The sequence below is a fragment of the Saccostrea cucullata genome, unplaced genomic scaffold (genome assembly GCF_032062105.1).
Source record: "Saccostrea cucullata isolate Sc308-1 unplaced genomic scaffold, CSIRO_AGI_Scuc_v1 ctg16780, whole genome shotgun sequence".
Lineage (NCBI taxonomy): Eukaryota > Metazoa > Mollusca > Bivalvia > Ostreida > Ostreidae > Saccostrea > Saccostrea cuccullata.
This window is the reverse complement of record NW_026928576.1, coordinates 418-15,728: the sequence shown is the minus strand read 5'-3', so window position 1 is coordinate 15,728 and position 15,311 is coordinate 418. Positions and strand designations below refer to the sequence as shown.

The 15,311-nt window shown below is 37.2% G+C and overlaps 1 long non-coding RNA gene across 3 annotated transcripts; it reads right to left on the bottom strand.

The window, feature by feature from the left end:
• Window positions 1-2,909: 2,909 nt before the first annotated feature.
• On the bottom strand, window positions 2,910-4,436 carry LOC134278006 (uncharacterized). 3 transcript variants are annotated; one of them, XR_009994367.1, is made up of 3 exons: window positions 4,131-4,433; window positions 3,723-3,794; window positions 2,910-2,929 (listed from the first exon to the last, which is right to left on the bottom strand). It is a non-coding gene; the product is annotated as an uncharacterized LOC134278006 (long non-coding RNA). The 3 variants fall into 3 exon arrangements; XR_009994366.1 differs by lacking the exon at window positions 2,910-2,929 and adding an exon at window positions 3,195-3,474 and having other exon boundaries at window positions 3,715-3,794; window positions 4,131-4,436; XR_009994368.1 differs by lacking the exon at window positions 2,910-2,929 and adding an exon at window positions 3,195-3,474 and having other exon boundaries at window positions 4,131-4,434.
• Window positions 4,437-15,311: the final 10,875 nt, after the last annotated feature.

Genomic DNA, 15,311 nt, shown 5'->3' with positions numbered 1-15,311 from the left:
ACCGCCCCGACGGGTACGCTTCTCAACACTTGGTAATGAGCTGTTCCTTGAAATTTTAAAAGTGGGCTCACAACAATTATAAACTCCCAAAATAATGTGTATTCATTATGATATGTATCGGTGCGGTCACGGCTGGATTTTTGAGTAGGGTGTTAAAAGGACTAACATTTGTGGCGGCGTGCATATTTAATGAGTATCTATGCACGTTGTCGGTTTTAGCTTCCCACATATCATTTTGACTTGCGCCGCTGTTAACAGGGCGCAGCTCGAACATGATTTCGTGAATAATTCTGGAATGGAATACAAGGAACTTGTACATAATTTACATGTGAACATTGATTGATTTATTCGAATATTGATTGGCTTAACATGAGCATACTACAATACATTGATTTGATTGAACTGAATATTGATTTGTTGAATATTGTTTGACCATTGATTGATCAAATTGAATATATTATTGATTGAATTGAGCATTCATTGATTGAATTGAACATTAATTGATCGAATTGAACATTGATTCATGAATATTGATTGATGCATAAGGCTGAGGCAACTTCAGGAACACAGTTTCAAGCCAAACCTAAGTCTTATCCTGTAAAACTTTGACATGTGTACAGTTAAGCTATTGATCTGATTGATTGTTTGATTATTGATTGATTGTTTGTTTGCTTTGATTGGTTGCAGAAAACCAATTGGGTCGGCACCCACTGTTTATTTATTTTGCATTCCATTGATTTGAACCAGCCGTGTGCCATTATAGCCAAACAAAAATAAATAATTAAGAAATAATAAATGCACTGTTGCTTTTATGTGGAGTCTGTTAATCGGATTTATGCAGTGAATACGATATATATTATCCATTATTTAATGATTTGCCATATGAAATGCGCGCGCACTATACGCGCAAATGATCTGTATTCAGTTTTATAAACTACCCTCAAAGATACACGTCTGGTAATCAAAAGGAAAAAAAAATTGAATTTTCAATACCCTCCCTTTAAATCCCTAATTTCTTGAATTTTATTCTTGCTTCAATTTTGTCATTTTTAAACTTTAAAATTCAGGTTTTCCATGACTCAAAGACGTCGCCTTAGCCATGTCCGACTTCCCCCTCTACCCTTTGCCAAGTTAAGGTTACAGTAAGGAGGCGGGGTTTCCTAATTTGTACGCGCCGAAATGTTTACTAGCATCACGTCACGCAAAATATATGTGTTTTCAAATATAACACAAAATTTTAGAAATTATTTGCTATTTCAAACAGCTGGAACATGATTTCGTGAATAATTCTACATACAAACTTACTAATTTACATTGAACAGTTTTGATCGTTTGAATAAATTGGCTTAACATGAGCATATACAATACATTGATGCATCGATCGCATATTGATTTGTTGAATATTGTGACGTCATTTTGATCAAAAATATATTAGTTTGAATTGAGCATTCAGTGATTGAATTGAACATTAATTGATCGAATTGACATTTTGATGAATATGAAAAATCTCTTTTGTTCTCAAATAAAATATTATTTGCAGTAAAATAAAAATGTGTACATTAATATTGATTGATGTTTGATTGATTGAGTATTTTTGTAAACTTTGATTGCATTGTGCCAAATATTTTGGTTAAAATAACTGCATGACATCAAATAATTTGTTCATACAAAGAAATAAAAGATTTTCCAGGTTTCTTCTTTTTTTTGGGTCAAATTAAAAATAGTGTCCAACTAATATATCCAACATATAATACAAGATAATCACCCAAGTTACACAAAGGTAAATAAATGACATTTTTAAGGTTTTAGTCAAAAGATCAAAGTGAGAAGGATATTTAATAGTTTGGTTAATATTCATCAAACTTCATAAATAGGTAATTAAACAAGCTTCATAAATTTTGATTTTCAGGTAAAAGATTAGCATAATTTTTGCTATACCATTGTTATCCATGAATATCATCACACCTCTATTGACTTTTCAGGTTAAAGGTTAATGTATTCCTGCTACAGTAAAACTTCATTATAAGGACATCAGAGTGATTTGTTTATTTGTAAGAAATTAGTTATAAAATCTCCCACTCTTTCTATAATATATCACTGAATGGGCTCCTTTCATTTTGAAGAATTTTACAAGCAAATCATATACTGACTTTTAATCCTTCAAAACACAATATGTATATTAAATCTTGAGATTCAGACTTTCAGCCTTTTAGGATTTCAGTCTTAAAAACTTTCAGACTTTCAGTCTTTAAAAACTTTCAATCTTGAGGACTTATTATTTTCATATTTATTTTGTAAGTCTTGTCTTTTATGTCATTACGATTGATCCTTATTAATTCAAACTTTTTCATATTTGTAAAACCAGAGTGTGAAAGTACAGTGTTTGTGTAATCTTCTAAATGTTTATCCATAAATACTGCTTTTAATACAGTTAAATATAATTTGTGATGATCAAAATTTCCAACTGAATTCAAAGACAAACTGGCTGACCTATACATATTTAGAATTTCAATATCATACACTCTTGAATATTCATAAATATCAAAATATAATGATTCAGCATTAGCTATCATCCATACACTTGTTAACCTAAGGAAGGCTCTTATCATAAGTTAAACTCATGAAATCCTCATGCAATTTTGAAGAATTTCTGTTATAAGGGATGGTAAAGACAAAAGACCCATTAATTTCCAAGGAGTAATATTGTTTAAAACTATATATCTACACTAAATTAAGGAACATTTCAAAAACCTTTTTTTTCCCCCTTCATAACTCATGAAATTTCATGTAGATAGTGGGTATGATGTGTAAATAATCTTTATGAAAGGAGAATGATGTAAAGTTAGCCGAACCCCCTTTCCCCTCTCCCTTGGGTGTTGGGTGAGGCTAACTTTACATCATTCTCCTTTCATAGCTTCCATGTTGATGACTGTAGAAATAAAAGCATTTTGTTAATATGATGGAGTACTGCATGAAACAATGCATGTTTAAATACAACATGTACAATGCCAAAAAAGATCATGAAAATATTTGTTTTTAATCTCGAAAAATTGTTTTTAACTTTAACTCCAGATGAGAAAAGTTCATCATGTTATTTATAGATAATAAACAAGCACAATTACTGTATTGATATCACAAATAAAATGATTATCAAATTAATTATTTAGACACTAAAAGTCTTTTTATTAACAGCAGATTCAATTTTGGTTTAATAGCTATCAGTAATGCATACAGAAAAATACATATTTTATTTTTTTTTTTTAGCATCATCACAGTACAACATGTAGTCCTTCATTTTTTGAAAAGCTCATTACCAAGAAACAAAAGTGAAAATGAAAATATATGTATACCATATATCACACATATTTAGAATCAAAACAAAAAGTAAATGACTTAGAATTAATCTTTTGTAAATTCCTCCTTTTCTCTTATTAGATTCCTAATTAATATCTCTTTGATCACCATTTAGTAAGTCTGAATTCCATGGGTAACATACATAATGAATTATGAAATTATATCATAATCTATACAAAAGGATTTATTAAATATTCCTAAGATCCCTTGATATATTTTAGGTTAAATAAGGGTGTGTTTATATGAATGTAAGTTAGAGACAACAGATCACATAAGTATTACACAGTAATTAAATTAACCATATAATCATGCTTAAATGCAAAGATGACCTTCATAGGGAATGTAAACAATTAAAAAAACAAACTTACCAGAGATATCCAACTATATGCCCAATAAGCCTATCCATTAAATAATCCAGTGAAATAACATCTCAGCTGATCCTGAAAAAATCATACAATTCAGTGATACACATTTAACCTCATTTTACAATGTAAGTAAAGCAATAATTTACAGACAAAAGGGACAGAAATGTAAAAGATACCATGTATTTTACCAAAATTAAGTGAATATTTTTCTGATTGAAATTCAATCATAGAATGACCCATCATACAAATATTAAATGTACTCTGAGTTACATGCAGGTTTTACAACTGTAAATCACATGAAATGATGATAAATACAGCATTTACATTCAAAATAGAACTTTACATATAAATTATGATTAAATGCAAAGATGACCTTCATAGGAAATGTAAACAAAAATAAGACAAACTTACCTGTGGAATATGTCTGTCAGAAAGGAGATTTCAAAAATGAACACGCTCTCAACATTCACATGACAAGAATACATCAGGATGCTTACTTCCGTGGTCATAGAGAAATTGAGCTTTATACAAGAAAAGCTTTACAGCAGGAAAATCATCATAGTAAAAGAGAGGAAAAACAAAAGATAGTCCTACATTTTCTGAAAATCTAAGTTCACTTCTTAGAAACAAAAGTGAAAATGAAACTTTAATTTTACAAGTGTATGATGTAATAATGCATAGGTAGCTCGCTGACTAGACTGTGTACAAAATCGTACATAGTAGGATCAAAAGGTAATTAAGTCCAACCTATTTTTGCACATGACCCTAATTTTTTGCACAGGGTCCTTACAGGTGATGCAACAGGTATAAAAACGCAGGTAAAACGTATTGATGCACAGGGCCCTTACAGTAAAGGTATATAAGCCATGTGTGTTATTTTTGTTATTGTTTTCAGTAAAAAATCAAGGTTTTTATTGTTTTCAGTAAAAAAATCCAGTTTGAACCGGTTAGGCTAGGCTGGCTAGACTGTGAAGGGTGACGTCATAATCAAATTCTTGAGTCGCTGACAAAAATCGTAGTAGCAGCGTATATAGTATAATGTAAACACAGTGTAAACACCCCCCCGTATTTAGGGGGCTATATGTACTGAATTGACCAGGCTATCCCCCAGGGGCTGCACTCTCTTGACCCACCTATCCCCCCCCAGGGGCTGCACTCAGTTGACCCACCTATCCCCCCAGGGGCTGCACTCAGTTGACCCACCTATCCCCACAGCCCCAAAAGTGCACTCAGTTGACCCACCTATCCCCCCCAGGGGCTGCACTCAGTTGACCCGCCTATCCCCCAGCCAATCAGAATCCAGCATTTTTTACCTCATTTGCATAAAAAGTGCACTCAGTTGACCCGCCCGGCCAGACGCCTTATACTACTGATAATGTGCAATCAAATTTAAGTGTAATATATTACGATCAGAGATGTGATTTTTAATTGACATGTTAAATAGTTGTTGATCGTGTCGTTTACCATGTGCTGATTTTAAATACTTTTGTTACAGGTTTATCTTATTGTGTATATATTCGCAAATAAAGATCTTCCAAAAGAACCCAAGCAGCTGATCCTTGTTTGTTATTGGGAAACATAAGCTATTTTGACGAAGGGAGGAGCTAGCTAGGTCATAACGAGAAAAAGTAAATGAATAAATAAAAAGTAAAATTAAATGGAAAAAAAATTTCCATGTATACTTTCCGACATTTTCTACATACAGAGAATGGATTGGATATAATAGACGGGTTTGTTAACACTTGAAACTCTTTTGAGAATTAATACATGACTGATTATTTATTAAAAACCAAAGTATGACTGGTGTCAGCCGCAAATATTTGCCTAAGACTTGTTTTTTTAACTTACATTTTAGAACTTCAAACTTTTAGCTCAGATTTATGAAAATCACATAGGGTAAAATTCCTTGTGATTTAAATATGACGTAGTATTTGGAAGAAAACAAAACGTGCTTGTGAAACACTGATTCTAAGGATCCAGGGATGAAAATGGTGATACCAAAAGAAAGGAAAGGACTTATTTTCAATGAATATACCTGTGAAATATTACGCTAAAGCTCAATCACTGACTTACGTAGAAAGTGTCTGCTGTTAAATCTTTTATAGTTATTATTCATTATAAAATGTTACGTATTGTTTAAATTAAATTAAGCGCCAACCACAAAAAGTTAATTCTAATACGGTTTACTATAACATATTATATATTGTTATACCTTTAAAAGTTTAATTGTTCCTATACAAGTCTATACAAGACAAGAGATGTTTGTAAAACACTTATCCCTCCCCCTCCCCAATCTTTGCATTCCCACTTAGCCAAAATTCTGAAATTCCTATTCCCACTTAGCCAAAATTGTTATTTTCACACCTGAGTGGTCACCTGTGTATAGTCTGTTTTAGACTGATTACCTGTAATTTACCTGTAATTTTCACCTGAGATGTATACATTTACCTATTTCCTTATATATAAAAGTAGTATAAGGCGCCTAGCCTGCGAGGTCAACTGAGTGCACTTTTTATGCAAATGAGCTCAAAAATCGTGGATTCTGATTGGCTGAGCCCCTGGCCGGGTCAACTGAGTACAGTCCTAACCCTAACCTAACCCTAACCCTTAACCCTAACCCTAGCCCCCTAACCCTAACCCCTAACCCTAACCCTAATCCCCTAGCCCTACCCCCTAACCCTAACCCCCTAGTCCCTAACCCTAATCCCTAGTCCCTAACCCCTAACCCTAACCCCCTAGCCCCCTAGCCCCTAACCCTAATCCCCTAACCCTAATCCCCTAGCCTTAACCCCTAACCCTAACCCCCTAGTACCTAACCCTAATCCCTAGTCCCTAACCCCTAGCCCCTAACCCTAACCCCCTAGCCCCTAACCCTAACCCCCTAACCCTAATCTTAGGGGCCTAGGTGGGTCAGTACACAGTCCCTAAATACGGGGCGCTTACCTGTACAGCTTTTTTGACTATACGCTGCTACTACGATTCACAACGCTGGTACTACGATTTTGGCAGCGAGTCAAGAATGTGATTATGACGTCACGTTTTCATATTATGACGTCACGTTTTCATTCACAGTCAAAGCCTAGCCGGTTCAAACTGGATTTTCCGAAAACAAATAACAACACAATACAGACAATAACAATGCAATTTTATTCAGAATCAATACATACATACACATAAATTTACTTTTTCTTCTTCTTCTGGGCCTTATCGGTCCTCAAGGACAGTTTCCTCTTGTTGAGCTTGGTCACTGGCCTCCTGAGTGTCCCACAAAACAGAAGGATCTGTGCTATCGATGTCGAGAAATAGGACATGGTGTCAAACAATGTCCACAAAAGAGAAGACAAGTCTCTGCCTTTTCGATCTTGGGAAGTTTCCTCTTGTTGAGCTTGTTCACTATCCTCCTGAGTGTTCCAGAAAACAGCAGGATCTGTGCTATCGATTTCGAGAAATAGGACACTGTGTCAAAGAATATCCACAAAAATAGAAGATAAGGAGGTTAATGCCATCAACACCCTCAAAAAATAGGAGAAGAGATCATCCCAGTAATCCATTTGAAGAGTCAACCAAACAGAAGGGCGCACACTCTGACATATTTTTCAAGTCTGTCGAGTTCCAAGTGCTCACGCAGAGTGATCCTCAATGTCCAGCGCTGGTTTATATACGGTTTGGTTTGTTAAGGGTCGTGTGCAAAAATAGGTTAAACTTACGTTTTGATCGTACTGTGTACGTCTCTGTACACGCTCTAGTCAGCCACCTTACCTATGCATTGTGACGTCATCCACTGTATAAATACGGGTTTTCTCCGACTTTGGGTCATTCTACAGTCAGAGCCATCAGCTGTTGGACATGGATTCTACTAGAGAAAAACAGTTACATGCTCAGCGATTATTAGAATGGAAAAAAAAAAGAAAAAGAATTCTTTATGAGGGAGAGCAAGAATTAGATTCAAAAAAATTTATGAAGAAATTAGAGCAAACGAAATAACAACAACAACAACAACGCTTACGGAAAAAGAATGCAAATTCTTGAAATATAAAGAGAGAATTAGGCTCTAAAAGAAATGCCAGACAACAACAACAACAGAAAAACAACAACAGCATCAACAAAGGACTAGGGCGCATGAGGGGTCAAAGTCACCTATTCATTCACCACCCAAACCCAAGGCCATTTCCCAGTATTATCAGATGAGTCTGAATAGAAAGGGTGCACTCATCAAAAATTTAAAGCTCAGGAAAATAAATATATTGTGAATTTCAAAGAATTTCCAGAGGAAGAAAACACAGGATTCGTTCGGCGATTATTCAGAGACATGTTACAAACTTTCAAATCGAAAATGCAGTGTAATCCTAACGATTACCTCCGCCTGAACATACGCCACAAATCTCTGGAATCAGAGATTTGGTACGAGTTTACGCAATGTAAACATTTTAACGAGGACGTCATTTTAGACAAGATTGAAGCCGTGCAACAATCCAAAAGGAGTTCAAACTGGGCGACGGCATGGAATTCGATCTGTTTCACGTCAAGTATCCCGAGGGAAGTGGTGGAGACAGAACCAAACATTTACAAGTGAATAAGGAGACTTTCAAGAACAATAAAAGAGCCATCGTTCGGATCGTCAATCCCTGGGATAAATTTTGTTTAGCTAGAGCCATCGTCGTCACTCGATTACACAGTCAAAAACCCGAACATCCAGACCCCGAATGGGAAAAACAATGGAAACGCATGAGGAAGGAGATTTTAAATCCTTGGACCAGAAACCAAGCCATAGCCCTCATGGAACAGGCCGAGTGTGATATCACTCAAGCTTGTGGATATGCAGAGTGGACGAAATTACAACAGGTGTTAGCTCCTCAGTATCGACTGAAAATATTTCAGTTCAAGTCTACTTCGACTAAACTCTGTTTAGAGCCTATCTACAAAGGTTGGGGAGACGGAACTTATTTGAACATTTTGTTAGACGACCATCATTACGATGCCATCCTATCGATGCCGGGAGTAACGGGGAACCAATATTACTGTGATCATTGCGACGTGGGGTACAGTCATGTCACAGACCATCGGTCCAAGTGCCCTCATCGCTGTAAATATTGTTTAGGACAACCCTAAATGTCCCGAAAGAAGGGATCACATTAAATGTCGGGAATGCCATGGAATTTTTAAAAACAGGACCTGCTACGAAAATCATATAAGACCTCATAGTAAGAAGACCACCACTACTGTCTGCAATTTAATGGGACTATGCGAGAAGTGTCAGTCCTGGATGCCTAAGAAATTATTCCCTCATCACAAGTGCGGAGGACAGAAACAGTGTAAGATCTGTAAGAAAATCGTCGATGCCGATCATCAGTGCTACGTACAACAGAAGCCCCAGAAGAAGAAGAAGAAGGGGAAAGACACCTTACAGTTTTACATTTATTTCGATTTCGAATGCACTCAGGAAACCGGCATTCACATCCCTAATCTGTGTGTGGCACACCGCGTCTGTCAACATTGCAGTCACTTACCCATAGACCAACCCTGTCCTCATTGTCAACACATGGGACCCCGTCAGCACCTATTTCAAGGACCAGACACCTTAAAGAAGTTCATGGACTGGTTATTACAACCCACTACAGGTACTAAGAATTCCACTTTAGTACACGACGAGGCCATCATCATCGCCCATAACTTCAAAGGCTACGACGGACAATTCATTTTGAATCACCTGGTGCATTCCTCTTGCCTGAAACCTAACGTCATCATGAACGGCAGTAAGATCTTGTACATGGAAATATGCGGACTGAAATTCATCGACTCGTATAGTTTCTTACCGTTTGCATTGGCCAAGATGCCCTCCGCTTTCGGATTCGACGAATTGAAGAAAGGTTATTTCCCTCACTTTTTTAATACGGAACAGAACCAGAATTACGTAGGACCTTATCCACCGGCAGCTTTCTACAAACCGGACGAAATGTCTATCAGTGGACGACGGGCTTTTTTCGAATGGTACGAACAACAGAGGGGAAAAGTGTTTGATTTCCAGAAAGAGTTTGTAGAGTATTGTATCTCGGACGTCGACATTTTACGCCGATGCTGTGCAAAGTTTAGAGCCACCCTCAAGAGTTTGGTCAATGTGGACCCTTTCCAGGAATCCATCACTTTTGCCAGCGCTGCTAATTTAGCCTACCGTCGACAATTCATGCCTGAAGACACCATTGCCATCATTCCGAACCTCGGGTATCAACCGGCACGACAATATTCGGCTAAAGCCTGTCGGTGGCTCACCTGGATGAGTCAACAGACTGGATGTCACATACAACATGCCAGAAACGGGGGCGAAGTCCAGATCGGAAATTATACCGTCGACGGATACCAGGAAGCGACTCGCACCGTCTACGAATTTTACGGGTGCTATTGGCACGGATGCCCCACCTGCTATCCAGTGGACCAAACTCATTTGACTTTGGAGGATATGGGGTATACTTGGAAAGTCAACAATTACAAGAGAAAACCCTCAGAGGACTGCGGATTTGGAGGACATGTGGTATCCTTGGTATCTGGGAGCACGATTTCGATCAGCAAGTGCATGTAGTTTACAGCATTTTGTACGAGACCTGGACATTCCTGGATCCTCCACGTTGACCAACCCCGAGGGTGCCCTAAACGGAGTGCCGCATCGACCAATGCACCCGATTACATTGTGAAACTCTTTCTGGAAATCAAATACGTGGACGTCTGTTGTTCGTACCATTCATAAAAAGCCTTACGTTTTGTCCACACAGACCTTTTCCTGTAGGGCATGTACGTAATTCTCATTCTGTTCCGTATTCCAAAAGTGAGGGAAATAACCTTTCTTCAATTCTCATTCAAAGCGGTCGGCGTCTTACCAATGCAAACCGAGAAACTATACTCAATTTCAGTCCCACTTTCCATGTACAAGATCTTACTCCGTTCATGATGACGTTAGGTTTCAGGCAAGAGGAATGCACCAGGTGATTCAAAATGAATTGTCCGTCGTAGCCTTTGAAGTTATGGGCGATGACGATGGCCTCGTCGTGTACTAAAGTGGAATTCTTAGTACCTGTAGTGGGTTGTAATAACCACTCCATGAACTTCTTTAAGGTGTCTGGTCCTTGAAATAGGTGCTGACGGGGTCCCATGTGTTGACAATGAGGACAGGGTTGGTCTATGGGTAAGTGACTGCAATGTTGACAGACGCGGTGTGCCACACACAGATTAGGGATGTGAATGCCGGTTTCCTGAGTGCATTCGAAATCGAAATAGATGTAAAACTCTAAGGTGTCTTTCCCCTTCTTCTTCTTCTGGGGCTTCTGTTGTACGTAGCACTGATGATCGGCATCGAGGATTTTCTTACAGATCTTACACTGTTTCTGTCCTCCGCATTTGTGATGAGGGAATAATTTCTTAGGTATCCAGGACTGACACTTCTCGCATAGCCCCATTAAATTGCAGACAGTAGTGGTGGTTTTCTTACTATGGGGTCTTAAATGATTTTCGTAGCAGGTCCTTGTTCTTAAACATTCCATGGCATTCCTGGCATTTAATCTCGATCCCTTCATCGGGACAATTAGGGTGTGGTCCTATAACAATAGGTACAGCGATGAGGGCACTTGGACCGATGGTCTATGAAATGACTGTACCCCAGTCGCAATCATCACAGTAATATTGGTTCCCCGTTACTCCAGGCATGGATATGATGGCATCGTAATGATGGTCGTCTAACAAAATGTTTAAACAAGTTCCGTCTCCCGAGCCTTTGAAGATGCGCTCTAAGGTGAGTTTAGTCGAAGTAGACTTGAACTGAAATATTTTCAGTCGATACTGGGGAGCTAACACCTGTTGTAATTTCGGCCACTCTGCATATCCACAATCTTGAGTGATATCACACCCGGCCTGTTCCATGAGGGCTATGGCTTCGTTCTTCTGGTCCAAGGATTTAAAATCTCCCTTTCCGCATGCGGAGCCATTGTTTTTCCCATTCGGGGTCTGGATGTTCGGGTTTTTGACTGTGTAATCGAGTGACGACGATGGCTCTAGCTAAACAAAATTTATCATGGGGATTGACGATCCGAACGATGGCTCGTTTATTTTTCTTGAAAGTTTCTTTATCCACTTGTAGATGTTTGGTTTTCTGGCCACCACTTCCCTCGGGATACTTGACCCGAAACATATCAAATTCCATGCCCCCGTCGCCCAGTTTGAACTCCTTTCTGGATTGTTGCACGGCTTCAATCTTGTCTAAAATGACGTCTTCGTTAAAATGTTTACATTGAGTAAACTCGTACCAAATCTCTGATTCCAGAGATTTGTGGCGTATGTTCAGGCGGAGGTAATCGTTAGGATTACACTGCATTTTAAGTTTGAAGTCCTGTAACATGTTTCTTTGAATAATCGTCGAAGGAAAGCTGTGTTTTCTTCTTCTTCTGGAAATTCATCGAAATGAACGACATATCTATTTTCATGCGCTTTAAATTTTGTAGAGCCCTTTTTTCAGCTAGTCTCATGTGATAATACTCCGAAATGGGTTTAGGTGGTGGTGAATGAATCTAACTTTGACTCTCTCGGTACTTTTTCGTTTCAATATTCGTCGAGCCTGTACCTGTTTTTCTCCTGAGTAGAATGCATGTCTATCAGCTGATGGCTGTGACTGAAGAATGAACCCAGAGTGAAGAAAAACCGTATTTATATACAGTGGATGACGTTATTTTCATCAAGAATTCAATCTAATTCTCTTTCCCTTTTCATTCTAATAATCGCTGACGTAACTGTTTTTCTCTCAGTAAAATCCAGTGACCCAAATGTCGCTGTGACTGTAAATGAGCTGAAAGTGCAAGAAACTATTATACAGTGGATGACGTCACAATGCATAGGTAAGTCCAAACCTATTTTTGCACACGGCCCTTTACAGATGATGCAACAGGTATATAAAAAAGATGATGCAACAAGTATAAAAAAGATGATGCAACACGTATAAAAAAAAAAAGATGATGCAACAGGTATTTAAAGATCAGTCTTAAAAAAGATATTTTCAAAAGTACAGAAAGATGATGCAACAGTAAAGGTATAGAAGCAATGATGAATACTTCAGAAAATCCCCAGTATTATGTAACACCTGTAGGATATGTAGGAGCTCCCATGACAGAGTTAATAAAGGATGCAGTGGATTTGGATTTGAATTTGGACATGTATAATTTTCCTGAAGACCTTAATAAAGAAGATATGGGCATCTTAAATACAACTTTGGATGGAATTGTTAACATGCTGTCTGGCTGGATAACAAGATGAATCAACTGAACACCAAGATGAATGATCTTGATAACAAGGAGAATAAATTGAACACCAAGGTGAGTGATCTTGATAACAAGTTGTATAAACTGATTTGATTTGAACATATTTTATTGATTATACTTTACAAATGGGATTGGGCAAAAGTTCTAAAAACTTATTACGCCCTTTCCCTACATATACATTATACCATTACATTATACATTATATGTATAAACTGAAGAGTTCCTGGAAAATTTCACTTGTGGATTGTTTTCATCAATTGGAAGAAAAGAGGTTTCGAGAAGAAAAGAAGCTTATAGGAATTTTTACAGATAGGCCTATTTATAAGGTGTATGTATATTGTCGCATCCTTTTATCGCCTGAAGAAAAACAATCTCAAGAAAAAGGAGAGGTAAAACAAGAGGAAACTATCCCTGATGACTGATAAGGGACAGAAGAAAAAGAAAATGTAATTGGATGTATGTATTTTTTCATTGTGAATAAAAATTGAAAAATCAAAATCTGTGTTATTTGTTATTGTTTGAGGAAATCCAGTTGAGATGATGCAACAGGTATAATAAGATGATGCAACAAGGAAAAGATGATGCAACAGATATAAAGACGATGCAACAGGTATAAAAAGATGATTGTAGATACAGATAAAGAAATGACCGAACAGGTCGTAGTAGCAGCGTACCGATGTAAACACAGTGTAAACACACCCCGTATATAGTGGGGCTATATGTAATGAATTGACCAGGCTATCCCCACAGAACCCGCATGCATCTTTCTACCTACCTGGTCCCCACAGTGCTGCATTTCCTCCACCCCCGATTTCCCCCACAGGGGCTGGCACTCTGTTGACCCACCTATCCCCCAGCCCCAAAAAGTGCACTCCCTTAACCCACCCAGAGGCTCAGCCAATCAGAATCCAGTATTTTTGACCTCATTTGCATAAAAAGTGCACTCAGTTGACCAACCCGGCTAGGCTCATATGATGCATATACTCCTTAGCGACAAAAGAATGGAAATTACTCTAAAATTGTTAATTGACAATACTTTGTCCATATATTTTAATATCGAGTTGAAAGCTACAGCAAGTGTTTTCTTCTCTTCACGTACAAGTTTTTGGACAATTTCTGCTTCATATGATTTCAAAAAATAGGTCTTAATAATGGGACAGAACTGTTCTGATGGGAATTCACATTAATTGTTTGAAGACCTGGTCTCCAGAAACGAAATAGATACTATCAATCAGAAACTCAAGCATCATTTTGATGTCAATTTCAGAGTACTTGTGTGCACAATCAGAATGTTTTTACAAAATAATTTTAGAAATGACCAATATACCTTAGAAATTTTATTGAAAAAGCAGCTGTCGATGGTATCAAAAAGACTGGACTTCAATTCATCATGGGGAATTAATGTGTATAAAGTTGAAAAGTCGTAAGTTTTTTAGCTGTTGATTTTTGTATAATCTTGTGCTTTTAAATGGCCTAAAAGTTCCTTGGAATTTCTAACTATCTATATCTGATTTACACCACTTCTTTAATACAGTTTTGCACAGTACTCTTGAAGTTTCTCCTTTACTTATGTCAGTATCTTAGTGAGGAGTAAAGAAAGAGACTGAACATTTACTAGAACCCACTGTTTCTATGTGAATTGTTTGTAAGGATTTTTATGAAGTTTCGGAATCCATATGGTAGTTCGAATTCATTTTGGTTCTTTGGGAAATTAAAAATATTCAATAATGACATAGAATTTTGAAGAATCTCTTTATTAGAAAGGGAACTTTGAGTATAAGTTGGATAACCACATGTAGATATGAATCCCAAGTTCTTCTACAATACAATTTATATAATGAGCATTATACGTAAACGAAGACAATGTTGTTACCTGCTTTGATAGCAGGAATCAGTACGAACTGATGATGTAACCTATCAAGTAATGTTTTTCACTTCTGGATTATTGAATACAGAAGGATAGACAGTTTTCATATTGCCCCTCAATCTTTTAATGTGCGATTATTACATACATCTGATACATTTAATCCATTCTGACAAAGTCTCAATTGTCTTCTTTTTCATATCTTGCCCATCGCCTTATTATTTCACTTTTCAACTATCGTTGGTGCCCCTTGCATACCCAACAAACTAGAAAGTGATGCATATTAGACCTTCTTAGCTTGACCCTTGCTTGGCGTAATTAACTTTCCGATAGAATTATCAAAAAATCAACTCACCTAGCTTTCAAAGAGTTATCACAGAGAAAACAAATGGAAATGGAAATATAAGCATTAAACTAAATGTGTTTATGATTAAC